The sequence below is a fragment of the Aegilops tauschii genome, chromosome 1, assembly GCF_002575655.3.
Source record: "Aegilops tauschii subsp. strangulata cultivar AL8/78 chromosome 1, Aet v6.0, whole genome shotgun sequence".
NCBI lineage: Eukaryota > Viridiplantae > Streptophyta > Magnoliopsida > Poales > Poaceae > Aegilops > Aegilops tauschii.
The window spans coordinates 49,595,462-49,611,582 of NC_053035.3; the positions used below are offsets into that span (position 1 = coordinate 49,595,462).

The window sequence follows — 16,121 nt, forward strand, 5'->3', positions numbered from 1 at the left end:
TCAATAATCAAATTATCTAGGTCGTCCTATTTTGGAAGATTTTTCTGAGTTCCAGAAGTTTGCGTTTGATACAGATTACTACAGACTGTTCTGTTTTTGACAGATTCTGTTTTCTATGTGTTGTTTGCTTATTTTGATGAATCTATGAGTAGTATCGGAGGGTATGAACCATAGAGAAGTTGGAATACAGTAGTTTTAAAACCAATATAAATAAATAATGAGTTCATTACAGTACCTTATTATGGTGATTTGCTTTCTTATACTAACGGAGCTTAGGAGTTTTCTGTTGAGTTTTGTGTTGTGAAGTTTTCAAGTTTTGGATAAAGATTCGATGGACTATGGAATAAGGAGTGGCAAGAGCCTAAGCTTGGGGATGTCCAAGGCACCCCAAGGTAATATTCAAGGACAACCAAGAGCCTAAGCTTGGGGATGCCCCGGAAGGCATCCCCTCTTTCGTCTTCGTTCATCGGTAACTTTACTTGGAGCTACATTTTTATTCACCACATGATATGTGTTTTGCTGGGAGCGTCATTTTATTTTATTTTGTTTTGCTTGCTGTTTGAATAATATACCAAGATCTGAAATTCTTAAATGTTAGAGAGTCTTCACATAGTTACATAATTATTCAACTACTCATTGATCTTCACTTATATCTTTCGGAGTAGTTTGTTTTTGCTCTAGTGCTTCACTTATATCCTTTTAGAGCACGGCGGTGGCTTTATTTTGAAGAAATAGATGAACTCTCATGCTTCACTTATATTATTTTGTGAGTATTTTAGAACAGCATGGTATTTGCTATGGTTATAAAATTGGTCCTAATATGATGGGCATCCAAGTTGGGTATAATAAAAACTATCATAAGAAGTGAATTGGATGCTATGATCGATTTGATGCTTGATAATTGTTTTGAGATATAAAGGTGGTAATGTTAGAGTCATGCTAGTTGAGTAGTTGTGAATTTGAGAAATACTTGTGTTGAGGTTTGCAAGTCCCGTAGCATGCACGTATGGTAACCGTTGTGTGACAAATTTGAAGCATGAGGTGTTTCTTTGATTGTCTTCCTTATGAGTGGCGGTCAGGGACGAGCGATGGTCTTTTCCTACCAACAAGCCTCTAGATCTTATCCTAGGCCTGAACCACCTGAACCTCCAATTACCGTACCATTGGTACTGAATACGACCACCACTCACACCTATTCCAGACCTTTAAACCCCTGACCACCTAGACCTCTAGTAGGAAAGCAACTAAAAGACCCAATCACAAAAATAACCCTCTCTATCCCCCTCAAAACCTTGGCACGAACACTTGTTTCCAGCCACCTATGGCCTTCCTCACAGCTCAAAACATGATAATATTAGACCTAATCCTGCACCTCCACCACCACAACCAATACCCAATTCAATACCATTAAAGGGAGTCAGTGGGCACCGTAAGTAGTAATCGAGAACTTGATGAACATACCAACCAGTATGTGAATCCGTAAGTGGAGGTTTTTTAGGCTATATCTAGCTTTCCCTGCCTGGTGAGCCTAGTCTTTCCATGATTTCAATTCAGAAGGACTATCTGAATGCCATATACCAATCTCAATCCTCCAGCTAATAACCTATCACACATAGTGTGATATCTCCCTTTTCTCCATCTGCAGAAACTCCCTTCCCTATGTGACTTCAGCTTTCACCGGATGCGGAATTCTCGTTTTGTCCTTGGCTTATTCTTTCTCATGTCTCTATATAGGTATTCTTGTCTCTCTGCTCTGTTGAGCCTTGTTGCCATTTCTTATCTCCGGCTATGTGCCCAGCCCACCCGATCCTATTGACCAGTGCTGTCTGACCGAAAGGGAAAGATTGGGGAGAATACCTTGAGCTTGCCTTTTCCATGGATACTCAATGGATTTCCCACGGCATTAAGGATTTCCTGTTTCCCCGAGTCAATCTTCCAGTTCCGGTTCAATGAAGACTATGCTTACTTTCCTTTCTCTTACTGGTTTGTGTTCTATCATGGACCTGTATTCCGTTCCTCGAATCGAGACTTTCTTTTGGTATGATTTTGATAAGAGTTTTCTATCAAAACTCTATGCCATCAATCACTATCCCCGGGGATAGAATCCAGCTCCCGGCGTACCTGATAACTACGCTCATATACGTCAATTCATGGAAGATGCTCAGGGGAACGAATCCATATAGGAAACCCCTCTAGGGGAAGGGACAACTGGTTAGTTTGTGTTAACATATCAAGGGATACCAATCATTGCCAGGTATGGTGGGAAAAAAGCAACCTATTGTATTTTCCTTACTCAAGTGGGCTTTAACTAGAACTGTTTACTTAGCTTGATCTTTGTGCTCTCGGCATAGGTAGGATGTATCTCTGGATTATCCATGGTATGCTTCCATTGTTGCACCTTAGTCCGGTATAGTAGAAGGCGATCCATGCTATTCATGAGTTGATAAGCTCCATTCCATCGATAGGGATCAACCCAGCTGCATGCTTTAAGATCCTAAGCTACACCACAGCTAAATCAACCAACGTCAGGGATTCTAGCTCAAGATCCACTTAACCACTGGTTTTTGGTTCCAGTGGCAACTGAACAGTTTTCCATACCATTTGTGTTTTACCACCCGGTATGGAGCCATCTTACGTTTCGTCGGGTGCTCTTTGCTTGAGTGCGTGGGACCCACTCATAAGGTTTGTTGGACCCGGCTAAGCCCCCTCCCGGTAGGGCTAGAGCGACAGCAAAGAAATGGTCTTCTTAGGTTTGGAAATTATACTACCTCCTGTCGAAGAGCCGTCCATCCACTTACTGCCTGCGACCGCCTTCTTGTCGCCCGCCTTTGTCTCTCCCCTCTTAGTGAACCCACTATCTTTAGTAAAGCGGTTTGTAATCCGTTCACTTCTTGACTTTCCATGGGTTTCTTAGAGAGCAGGTGGTTTTCAGTTCCCCACATTTGTCTACCCCTTCTGTACTGAGACGTGACTTTTCGTCGTCCCTCCATTAAATAAGATCCCTCACTTATAGCTCGACGGGCCCGCACGTGGACGGGGCATACAAATTCTTTTTATAGCGGGATCGTAACATCGTCTTAGTTTTGTCTACACTGGACAAACACGTGTTCCTCAACCCTAGGTAGTGCGTGACTAGGACACACCTAGCCACTCGAGCCAGACTATTGTCTACCTGAATAGCTTTTCGTTTGCCATTAACTGATCACCAATGTTGCGTAATGGTCACTTAAATACAGGGAAAGGTTAGAGGAGCATGTCCTTTCTTTCCTTTCGGTTTGGAAACCTCGACCTCCCTCTCTTCACTGATTGTTAGCGTGCGTTTCTCCGCTCTTGCTTCTTTATGAAAGCAACGCGGAAACGCACCAATCAGTGCTTGACACCCCCAGTAGGCCCCCTCAAGGGGGACGGACACCTCTACTGGGATGAAAGGAAGGTCGGTGGATTAGATCATGAATACTGTTTATTTCCTTTCATACCCAGGAGGTGAGGTAGAGATGGAGGGCGGCCCTCGGGGGGAGGGCCCATTACACTGTTATGTTTGTTAGCATACCAATTAGCATGTCTCATTGGCAAGAGACATGCACTAACAAGCCTAGTGCATAAAGGGAGCCCACCTCTAAGGGAGGTCCCTTTACATCAGAGGAAGACATACGAATCTTACCCCCTACGAGTCCGGTCTCCGGGGGCGCTTTATCCAATACCAGGTACCTATTTCCAGAGGTACCGATCTTCAAGGTACCCATTCCAAAGGTACCGAGCCTTTGAAATCATGCTTTGCTATTAAGGGGAATTCCTCCTAATGTCGGAAACTCTATTTATTTGGGATCGGTCTCCTCGATCGTTCCCTCAAGTGATCGGACACTCCTCGTCAACCTTGAATAAGACCGACATTATGAACTACCATCCACTTTCTCAGTAGTTTGAAAAGTGGCAAACCAGCCAATGTCACTTTTTTAGAAGTTGGAAACAAGCCAATGTTACTTTTTCAGAAGTTGTTGTGACCCATGTGAAAAGGCATATGGTGATCACTGAACCTTTTGATAGCGATGAGTTGTTGCTGAAGACTCTCGGTTTTCTTGAAACTTGGTAATGGCTGCATTTGGTTCGCTGAACCATCTAACGGGACCAAGGATAAGAGAAAGAGCAATGGAATCAGACTAGGGCGCCGTGGACTGGCCTACTGGTAGTTGAAAGGCGTGAAAATTCACTTCCGACTAAGTGTGTCACAGGAAAGGACCTCTTCCGAAATTCATGGACCTAAAATGGAACATGAAATGGAACAGGCGCCTGTGGCCCGGAAGACTGGTATCATAGCCTTGATAATGAATGGGGACCCATGCGAACTTAGTTAAGAGGTAGTTGAACAAGCTTGCCCCAACCGGCGGACGAAGAAAAAACCGACCAGCACCCACTTCTGGAGGACTGTCCGGAGAGGAAGAAGCAACAAACTCACTTCATACTAGCATCGAAAGACAAGAAGGCAGTGATCTGGTAGCGTCCTATGTTTAAAGCTGAACATGCACGGGCGTTATCGGGTCTCATTAGTACGTGACCCGCGCCATACCGAAGTTGACGCCGGCTCCATACTGGGTATGGGGAGTCTGATCCCAGGATCGGATCTCCCTCATGACTATGGACGGAAATTCATTATGCACCTGTCCACGGCAAATGCAATACTTTGGCGCGTTCAGTTAAGTAATGCCCCTTGTGGGAAACTACATTCAAGAACTAATCCATTCGACCCGATGAGGGTCGAAGCCACTGATCGAGTGCTTCTACTTGGTCATCATAGACCAGCAAATCCATTTGAGAGCTGTCTTTCTTTGATGGTAGTGTCCTTTCTTCACGCTCACCATCTCTGCAGAGCTTAACAAGATAATCCACGCCAACAACCAAAGCCAACAAGCCTTCTCTCAGAAGCTCTTTCCTCGTCTAAGCTTTTAGTAACATTAGCTGTCATCAATAGGGTGGAACACATTAACCAGTAGAAACCTTGCTTCAAGGTAGATTCTTACATGTTTGGAGTTTTGTCTGGATCCAGGTACCTCAACTATTGGCCTTACATGGCCTGACATGGGTATTCCCTCTTTCTAGTCCCACTCTTCTCCAACAGAGCTCCCTCACTGAGCGAGCATTCAGCATTCCTAGTATGCTCCACTCATTCTACGCCAAGCACCCAATCACGGGATCAGAATCACACTCTAGATCATACCTTTCACGAAAGAAAAGGACAGGCAGCCGCTGCTAAACCAGATCTCCATCTCTTGACTCCGTCAATCAATCTTACCTTTTAGGGCACAAAGGTATATTTACCATACGAGATGTGTGCACCTACTAAAGGGAATAGAAAGATCTTGGGCACAAATACTCCACTTTTCACGAAAGACATAGATTCACCAATGATTGGTTGGACTAAATACTACATTTATTTGCTCAGAAGAAGGAAAGTTGGCTGTGAGAATGATTTCTCGTACGTAGTCTTTCCTAGGACCATTCCAACAGGATGCTCAGAGGTGGGTGGAGAAAAAGCTCAAAAGGCATACTTCCTGCGCTTTCAGAGGATCTAAATCAGTCTTCATCCTTTCGCTTTTCAAAGCCCCTCGCAATATATATGTAAATTCGTTTCGCAGAAATTCAGAGATTTTCGATCTCCTCGAAAGAAAATGAGTTCGATCTGCAACACCGGTCTCGGCAGCACCAGGATAAAGACCTTCTTTTTACCCATAACCTTTCTCTGCAGCATTGGAACCAAGATCGGGCTTGGCATAGTTACGAGGTTCCCATTCTTTTTAACTAACACTAACTGAAGCTAACCGGAAGCTTTCTTCTCATGCGACTCTTGGATCGAAAAGAGGCTGCTGGACTGGACCACGGCTGAAACTGCCAGGCACGGACTAAAAGCTTTTATCAGGGATTCCCGAGTCAAACAACTACCATACATAGCATAGAGCTGGAAGCTGCACTAGTGTACAGAGAAGACTGGATGTGAACACGGGCGGACATTGGCTATGTATGGGGCACTCACTAATCACTATTAGCAGGAAACAACTAGCAGAAAGAAAGATGAACGCACTTTCACTCCTTGCTCTTCAGCACGTACTCACACGAGGGACTCTCAAATCTCTATTTCAGACCATAATCTTTCGATCCCTTTACCGAAGTGATTGATAGCAGGGCTAAAAAATCATAGGGCTTCTTCTATTTTTAGTGTGAACTCACTTCTATTCTATATAAAGATAGGGGCTTCAGTACTTGGCTGACCGCCCGGTGGAAGACCTGTTCTACCACACAAGGGCAGCTTTCGTAGTCCAGGATTATTTTCCTCATATGTAATTTCACCTCAATGTGGAAATGTCCGATCTTATTCCAAAATAGAAGGTCTTCATGAAGGTCTGTCTTGTTTCAGGAATATAGGTACCGAAGTTCAATAGCGGTAGGTACCAAGGAGAAGACGAGTCAGGGCCGATTGACAAGACTAGCTAGGCTGACCTTCCAGCCATACTCCATCCAATATCGAATGGAAGTGCTAAAGGTTTCATGTGATGCTGACCTCAATGAACCAGACCTCGAGAATTCGTTCATCCCTTCGCTCCGAGGATTGGTCGAGTACTTGGCCACATGCATGAGTAGGCCTGTTGCCGGGATGTCCCATTAAAAAGGCAGGTCCCATATTTGAAATACAAAAATAAGATCAGATAGCGCTCAAGAGGTTTTTCTCCATACGAGAAATCCTTCACTCGCTGGGAATTCAAATAGATGTGTTGAAGATCATCAAAGAAAGGAGAAGACTAAGCAGCTCAATAGGGTCTCAAGTACGACTATAGTACCAAAGCTTGGTGCTTCTACCAGTCAAGCAATTACCACGGGTGGATATTCAATAGAAAGCCTACTTGAGTAGGTCAAACAACGGGGATCTCTCAGTTCCAATGGCTGGATCTCAGAATCGCGTAGATGGGTAGAAGTAATGGGCAAACGCACCTAAGTTAGAGATTTCAACTACTACGGTAGTGATGGGGTGCCTGTTTACCTAAGTAGGCCTAGTTCTTTCTATAATGAGCATTCGCATCCGGGGACTTTGATCCAACTTCAGCTTATGGGGAAACGGCAAGGGATGCACCGGTATCTGGACACGTGATGGACCCAGTAGTAAATATTCCTTTGTGGAAGGCTTTGGTTATACCTGGGTGGCAAAGCGAAGTTTCTGGTGGGTAGGTGTCTAAAACAACCCTCTGCAAGGAAGCACGCCCATATCAATCCTTTAATCGGAGACTAGACTAGCGTTAGGAAGGACAAAGGAGACAGACAGAATTTACATCAGAAAAAAGGACTTTTTGAAGTTTGAGTGAGGATAATTGTCTTAAATTTCAGAGAATCGGCTGAAAAAATGCGGAATTGTCTTCGCCTTTGTAAGAGAAAATGTCCAGTAAAGCCTATCTCGCTTTTAGCCTTCATGGTGAATGGCCCACCCTTTGTTTGAACCTTGTCAATGATTGAACGAACTTACAGATATGAACTGAGTGCCATTTGATGAGTAAGATCGAACAAGGGAGAGGGATATGGAAAGGATGAAGTAATGAAAGAGGAAGTCATTGCTAGTAGTAACGACTTGTCACGATCCATTGGTTCATATAGAATCCATGTCCTAGGTCTATCAAAAAACATTCTTTTCGCTAAGCGTATATAATAAAATAGAGTGAAAGGGTCCACCCCAAAACCAAGGGGGTACTAACTAATAGCTGAGTCCTCTCCGAACCGCAGGAGATAGTTGCCCATCATACGACTCACCAACTTCACTTGCCTCTAAGGGGGGCTCGCTCCGGGCAGGTTCGGATCACTTACTATACACGGCCCTACGAAGGGGTTAGGAGCGTTTTCAAGATGATTCTTTCTTTGTCGAGACAAAAAAGGAACCCATCTTTTCGATTGAAAAATGTGAGTCTGTTTTGCCCACTTTATCCATCCCCCTCTATCAAAATGATCAAAAAGGCATTTCAAATGCTTCTTATTCCCGTGTTTGATCTTATCCATCTCTGCCCCGCTTCCATGTGGGCAGAGACCCCTGTAGAGAATGAAGAGGAGCCAAGGATCTTACTCTCAAGAGTGCTTCGATAGGCTCCACTCTCTCCCCTGAATAAGTCAGGCTCCGTTAGCCTGGGCTGAGATGGGGATAACGAGTCGACGATTGAAGCCCCCAACGTTTTGCCAGACACTGGACAGGGGTAAGCTCTGTAAATATGTAGAGCCAAGTGTAGTGTGGTGTAGTAGTAGGCACATCTAGGCCCCTTCCCGGCTACTGGATCACTCCAGTGCTTCGAGTACTACGGACCCTCTGCCATCCATTGCAGCAGAGCCGTTTCATGAGCGGGGGGGGGGGGGGCTAAGCGCAGTTCTTTGAATCAAAGGTTTCATGAAATCGAAATCGATTCTTTTTTAGATATCTGGATAGATGGATGGATCTATCTTTCTATTCAGATATCTTTTGCAATCAGCCCCAAATCCTTGATTTGGCCAGGAAACAAAGCACTGCTTTGGGCCCAGGAAGCGAAGGGAATGAGCTCGGCTGCTTCTCCCCCACACTTCTTTATTTCTCCATGCCCCTTTCGGATGCGCTTCGCGTGCCATTGGCGCTTTGCTCTCCTCTTATTTTTTCATTGGAGGGTTCGGATGGACTTCGCCGTTCTTTCCCAACGAAAATGGAAAGGGTTGTATCACATCGAGATGTCGATTCGTTTTCCGCCCCAAATAAGATGGGGAATTAGTCACCTCTGTCCCTTCATCTTTTTGAAAGGAATCGAGGCCCAGCGCGGCTCGTGTCGTTCCAACAACCGACGGGGAGCACCTCAGTATACGATCGCGCGCAGTAACAGGAAGTCCTATTACACCTAAGGCCAACTTCCATTCACCAAACCCAGGTTCATCTCGTGTAGTGATTGTGGACTCGTACAAGGATATGGAGTCGACGGTTGATGTATCAGACTCGACCCTATCTTTCGTAGCATGCATTCCCATCTGTGTTGCAACTAATTCGGTAAGCTACGTGTCCCGTGCACGGAAAACTGCCTTCGGTCTCCCAACCTTACTCATGGCAACCTTCCGGCCGCCCAACGACCTATAACGCTAGTCACTACTCCCACTGGGGCTAGGAAGTAAGCCCCACAACCCAAAGCGGCGAAGAACAAATAGAATTTGCTACAAAAGCCGGATAACGGGGGTATTCATGCGTATGAGAACATTGTAATGGAGAAGGTCATAGCCGAAATAGGATTCATTTTGGCTAGAGCGCCCAAATCCGCTATATATTTGACACGGGTTTGCCGTAATGCTGGAACTATGGCGAATGCATCTATCGTCATTGATGCATAAATAAATATACCAATTAGTAGTGATTGAATTCCTTCTATGGTTCCACATGAGAAACCAGTACGAATATAACCTACATGTCCAATCGAACTATGAGCTAGAGGTCTTTTGACTTTCGTTTGGGCCATGGCGGCCAGTGGTCCTAAGATCATAGAAGCAATGCTGCAGAAAAAGAAGATTTGTGGTAATGTACCCCCATAGGAAGCAACAATAGAAACACGTGACATATTTGCAGAAATAGAGATTTTAGGCTCAATAGAAAGGAATGCTGTCACTGGGGTGGGTGAACCCTCATAGATATCAGGTGCCCACATATATAGAGTCAAAAGAGAGATTGAGTCCGAGGGAGAGGGGGGGTTTCTTGGGGCTCAAGAGATTGGATAGATAGGGCCCCACAAGTTGTTAATTCGCCGCTGGGGAATTCACACAAAAGGGAAGGACTTATTCTCAACGAAAAAAGTGCTCTCTGAACCGAACGTGAAAGTTGTTTTCCATCAGACGACTGTTCATGTAACTCCACTCTCGGCTTGGATTATATATCCATTTGGTCCGCTCTCGGCCATTCCACACGCTGCCTAGCAGAGACGTGGCTATCTGAAGTGGATTCTCTCTTTTGTAGTAGATGCCGAACTGCTGCTCAATGGGCGGGCGCAGCAGCTACATGGACCCCTTTCTTTATGTTGTTGCTAGCGCTTTCCCGGGCCGAGCCGGAATTCTTTATTAGAACGTCGGCAGGCAAAGCCCGAAGGAAGGCTGCTATTCCCTCGGCCTTCTTCCTTTTCGATGAAAAACAAATCGACATCTCAATCTCCGAAAGCGTTTTCCTTACCCAGCTAATATCCCCCCTTCGTCGAGCCTTTCCTTTAGTGGTAAGGGATATGCACCTTATCTGAACGTCGCTAGGCATTCCGGAATTCTCCTTTTTTGGCCCCGGGTGAACATAGGCTCAAACATGATTGGAGGGGTCCTAGCTACGCCATGCGTTCAATAAAAAAAGCAAGCCTCTGGGAAGCTGCAGGGATTACAAAAAGAGGGTGCTTTCCTGTGTTGCACCGAAAAAAGGACAAAGGAGAAGACGCTCTTCGACTTTCTTTCTTCCTCCCGCGCCTGCCTAAGCCCGGTCTGCGTTAGAGGGGAATATTAGCAAAGCGGAAAAAGATAGGGAGGGGGAGCTGCATCTTATTCTCTTCGCGAGACTTCAGGATCGGAGAAGCATTCGGAAGGGGCGAGGCCTTCATTTCGTTGGCAGAAGCAGAAACGATCCAATCCATTCAGGGCTTCGGGGAACCCAAAAACGAATTCTGTTTACTTTTTTCATAGATAGATGATATATATAGGAATAATATATACATCCCTTTACTTTAGATGTCTATGTATCTATTTTGGAATCATCTCCCGATTCTCGTTTTTTTCTAATTCGCACTGCTCTTTCTCTCTAAATTGCATCAAATAAAATAGAGAGAGAGCAGATGGATCCTATCCCCTATAACGAACACTCATTCCTATCTATTGATAGAAAAGAAAGATCTTCGTCACGGACTTTTTCTTTGTTCTTTTTTTTAGATTGGAGGAATTCCTCATATCCAAGGCAGCTCCCCACAAACACCCCACCCATATGACTATGCCCCCTTTTGAATCGACAGTAGATTGGGCTTCATAGCTACTTTCATTCTAAAGACGAATATTAGTCAATAGGCAGGCTTCTTTCAGTAGCAAACATATTCATTTTCACCGGGCTCCGCGCACCTTTGGTACTTCTGGAGGGCAAGCAGTTTTATAGTGACTTCTTTCTTAGGGTAGGGCGACGAATACTTCCAATTCCGGAAAGGTCATTGGGTCGCCTTTGGAAGCTAAAGCGAAAGTTGTAGAAAGCCGGGAGAAAAAGCGAAAGCTTGCTCGAAACGGCCTATACCCTAACCCTCGGAAGCGAAGACGCAAAGCGTCACTTTTTTCAAAAGGAAGGAGTTTTTTCTGACTGAATCCATCCATAAAGCCGCCAAGGAAACGAAGTTCGTTCCCTTTCATCAAGTGGGTAAGGTAGGCAAACCACTTAAGCTTTGCCTTAGACTGACGGAACAAAGCTAAGAAGTAGGCTGAATGGAAAAAGGAAAGGGACAAGGGCGGTCGTCGCTTGGCGCGAAGGCTGCTGGTTCGGTACGGTACTAAAGGTCCTCGGACTTCCAGACGGTTTTTCTTTTGGGCTGCTGTGAACCCTTGGATCTCGCCAATACAGCCTCCTATGGTTTTCGTTACAGAGATATCTTTTCTTTTTTCCCAGGGATTTTTTGGGTAATCAGCTCCCATGCTGCAAACAGTCAAATCTGAACCTTGTCGCTCTTCTTTCCTCGTGGGCAGGAAGCACACCAACAGCGTGCGTTGCGTGATTCCACTGTGTTTTTTGCACTTGACTGGGTGGACAGTTGACCGGAAGATAACTTCGATTCGCCCGGCCAGCAGGCGGGCGGCGTGCTTATCTTGTGTGACAACACTACAGTGCGAGTAGCTCTTCTAGTCGGGCAGCTGTGTGACAACACTCCTGAGAAAGCGGCGCTTTTGTGTAACATGCTATGGTCTCAATGCCCTTACGAGGTAGTGATGAGTTTCACGCGCTCTAAGACCGGCCCGTGTGCAGTTAGGAGGATTGGCCGCTATCTGAGCGGTACCACCCACCCTACCCTACTACCTATAGGGGGTCGTCCGTCCTACAGCCGCCCGAAAAGGAACTGCAGTAATCTTGAATAGGAATCCTACAGCGATAAAAAGAATCCCCATAAAAATACCACTAGATCGAGCACCAGTGATTTCATATCCGGTCAAAATCTTGGCTAATTGATCGAAGTGGGTAGCTCCAGTAGACCCATAGATCATGGAACAAATAGGGTGGGTAGGCCCAACCACCACACTACACGTATAGACGCGAACCCCCCTCCTTACCGTACGTGCGACTCTCACCGCATACTGCTCGCACAAAGACTCCAAAATCCATCCCGAGCTTTTTATTCCACCTCTCCCACCTCTCCAATCCTCGATCAAACTAGCCTTCCCCAGCAAGAAAACGTATCCGTTTTAGCAACAAAGCGCTCATCCCTTGCTTGTTCTTGAGCGCGCAAGGCGCTCAAGACGGTGATTCTTGCTTAAAAAAGGGCTAAAGCACTCCAGCTTCGAAGATGGAGTTTGCAACTTCGAAACTACAGGTTTTAGCCCTCCTGCTGGGTGGGCGCTTCCTTCATCTATCGTATGTCTCGCTTGGCTTCGTCCCGAACCAAGGAGGCATGATGGCGGGCGCGTGCGTGTGCCGACTGCAGAGACTACAAGCCGACGCCGGAAGCGACTCGCTTCTATTCAAGATTGGATATAGATGGGGAATCTCTATAGATCGTCTTTTTTCGACAACCTCTCTAAAACGCATACGAGAAAATTGCACTTCACGGCACGGCAAAAAAAAGAGCTTCGCTCGGTTGGCCCTCCTAGGCTTCCGCCTACTTTCTCTTCTCTTAAGTCTACAACAAGTGGGAGAGGCAGGATTCGAACCTACGTAGAAAACCTTCAACAGATTTACAGTCTGTCGCTTTTGACCGCTCGGCCACTCTCCCCTTCCCGGGGATACGCCCTCCTCAAACAAAGGGTTCCTGAATAAGAAGGATGGCGGCCTTCATTCTTAAGTTAAGAAGAGCAGATGGAACTATTAGATTTGCTCGTGTTCCGGGAGAATAAATAAGGTCATTTAGTAAGTTCATAACAATTTATGTAAAGCAAGGGGCAAAGCTTCTACGACAGCTTCCCCCTCATTGCCATCGTCGGCCTTCCCCAGCTCCCCTCCTTCGTCGCTTCTGGCTAAGCATCTTTTGGCGGAGGAAAGGAGGCGACTAGTCGCTTCTGACGAAGCAGCGAGTTCATGAGCAAGTGAATGAACGAGCAGCGAGTGAAGTGCAATAGTCGTAAGTAAGGCTCGCCATGTTCCTAAAAGGAGTGACCATCTTTTCTTCCCTTCTACTGACACTGAGCGAGCAGCAAGCATAGGCAATAGTTTCCGTAGGGGTGGGGCGCAAGCAAGCATTTTCAGGCTCCGCTAGCTAGCGTACTCTTCTGCTATCAATGAAACCGAAAGAAAAAAAACCAGTGCCCTTTTGTATAGATCGAGACGCAGTACTTTTTCTTTACTTCTTCCATACTAGGAAGAATGGAAGGAAATCCTTCGATAACACTTCTTCCTTATTTGAAGAAATGATATCCGACGCCCGTGGAAACTCTTTCATTTCAAAAAAGTTCTTCTTCTTAAGAAGCAAATAGCATTTCCTATTGATTTGTCCCCTGGACTAGACCTATGTAGATTCGGAATTATCCGTCGCTACGCTGTTCCCAAGGACTAGCAAAATTGAAATGGCGAAATTCTTGGGTCATCTCAATGGGTTCAGTGAAAGACGCTAACCGAATAGTTAGAGATTCCGCAAGCAAAGATCATATAGCCTAATTGATTGCAAGTTGAATAGGCTATGACCCTCTTTAGATCGTTCTGTAATATTCCAGTGGTTGCCGCAAGGAATGACGTCATATGCGCATAGTGCTTGGTTTTTGATGACTTGTAGATTTTTGCAATCAGTATGTGAGTTCTTTATGACTAATGTTGAGTCCATGGATTATACGCACTCTCACCTTCCATCATTGCTAGCCTCTTCGGTACCGTGCATTGCCCTTTCTCACCTTGAGAGTTAGTGCAAACTTCGCCGGTGCATCCAAACCCCGTGATATGATATGCTCTATAACACATAAACCTCCTTATATCTTCCTCAAAACAGCCACCATACCTACCTATTATGGCATTTCCATAGCCATTCCGAGATATATTGCCATGCAACTTTCCACCATTCCGTTTATTATGACACGCATCATCATTGTCATTGTCATATTGCCTTGCATGATCATGTAGTTGACATCGTATTTGTGGCAAAGCCACCGTTCATAGTTCTTTCATACATGTCACTCATGAGTCATTGCCCATCCCGGTACACCGCCGGAGGCATTCATATAGTCATACTTTGTTCTAGTATCGAGTTGTAATCTTTGAGTTGTAAATAAATAGAAGTGTGATGATCATCATTAATAGAGCATTGTCCCAAAAAAAGGCCAAAAAAAGAAAGGCCAAATTAAAAAAGAAAAAAAAGAGAAATAAAAAGGGACAACGCTACTATCCTTTTTCCACACTTGTGCTTCAAAGTAGCACCATGATCTTTATGATAGAGAGTTTCTTGTTTTGTCACTTTCACATACTAGTGGGAATTTTTCATTATAGAACTTGGCTTGTATATTCCAACAATGGGCTTCCTCAAATGCCCTAGGTCTTCGTGAGCAAGCAAGTTGGATGCACACCCACTTAGTTTCTTTTGTTGAGCTTTCATACATTTATAGCTCTAGTGCATCCGTTGCATGGCAATTCCTACTCCTTGCATTGACATATATCGATGGGCATCTCCCTAGCCCGTTGATTAGCCGCGTCGATGTGAGACTTTCTCCTTTTTTGTCTTCTCCACATAACCCCCATCATTATATTCTATTCCACCCATAGTGTTATGTCCATGGCTCACGCTCATGTATTGCGTGAAAGTTGAAAAAAGTTTGAGATTACTAAAGTATGAAACAATTGCTTGGCTTGTCATCGGGGTTGTGCAAGATGAGAGCATTCTTGTGTGACGAAAATGGAGCATGACCAAACTATATGATTTTGTAGGGATGAACTTTCTTTAGCCATGTTATTTTGAGAGGACATGATTACTTTGTTAGTATGCTTGAAGTATTACTATCTCTTATGTCAATATGAACTTTTATTTTGAATCATTTGGATCTGAACATTCATGCCACAATAAAGAAAATTACATTGAGAAATATTCTAGGTAGCATTCCACATCAAAAATTCTGTTTTTATCATTTACCTACTCGAGGACGAGCAGGAAATAAGCTTGGGGATGCTTGATACGTCTCCAACGTATCTATATTTGATTGTTCCATGCTATTATATTACCTGTTTTGGATGTTTATGCGCTTTACTTTACACTTCTATATCATTTTTGGGACTAACCTACTAACCGGAGGCCCAGCCCAAATTGTTGTTTTCTTGCCTATTTCAGTGTTTCGAAGAAAAGGAATATCAAACGGGGTCCAAACGGAATGAAACCTTTGGGAGAGTTATTTTTGGAACGGAAGCAATCCAGGAGACTTAGAGTGTACGTCAGGGAAGCAACGAGGTGGCCACGAGGTAGGGAGGCGCGCCTTCCCCCTGGGCGCGCCCCCCACCCTCGTGGGCCCCTCGTGGCTCCCCTGACCGACTTCTTTCGCCTATATATATCCATATACCCTAAAACATCGGGGAACAGAATAGATCGGGAGTTCCGCCGCCGCAAGCCTCTGTAGCCACCAAAAACCAATCGGGGCCCTGTTCCGGCACCCTGCCGGAGGGGGGATCCCTCACCGGTGGCCATCTTCATCATCCCGGCGCTCTCCATGACGAGGAGGGAGTAGTTCACCCTCGGGGCTGAGGGTATGTACCAGTAGCTATGTGTTTGATCTCTCTCTCTCTCTCTCTCTCTCGTGTTCTTGAGGTGGTACGATCTTGATGTATCGCGAGCTTTGCTATTATAGTTGGATCTTATGATGTTTCTCCTCCTCTACTCTCTTGTAATGGATTGAGTTTTCCCTTTGAAGTTATCTTATCGGATTGAGTCTTTAAGGATTTGAGAACACTTGATGTATGTCTTGCATGTGTTTAT

General features: G+C 45.1%; 1 non-coding gene and 1 pseudogene across 1 annotated transcript; both read right to left on the reverse strand.

The window, feature by feature from the left end:
• Positions 1-10,924: 10,924 nt before the first annotated feature.
• LOC141027424 (uncharacterized) overlaps positions 10,925-16,121 on the reverse strand; it is a 28,450-nt pseudogene continuing 23,253 nt past the window's right edge.
• TRNAY-GUA (transfer RNA tyrosine (anticodon GUA)) lies at positions 12,871-12,953 on the reverse strand. Its single transcript has one exon. It is a non-coding gene; the product is annotated as a tRNA-Tyr (tRNA).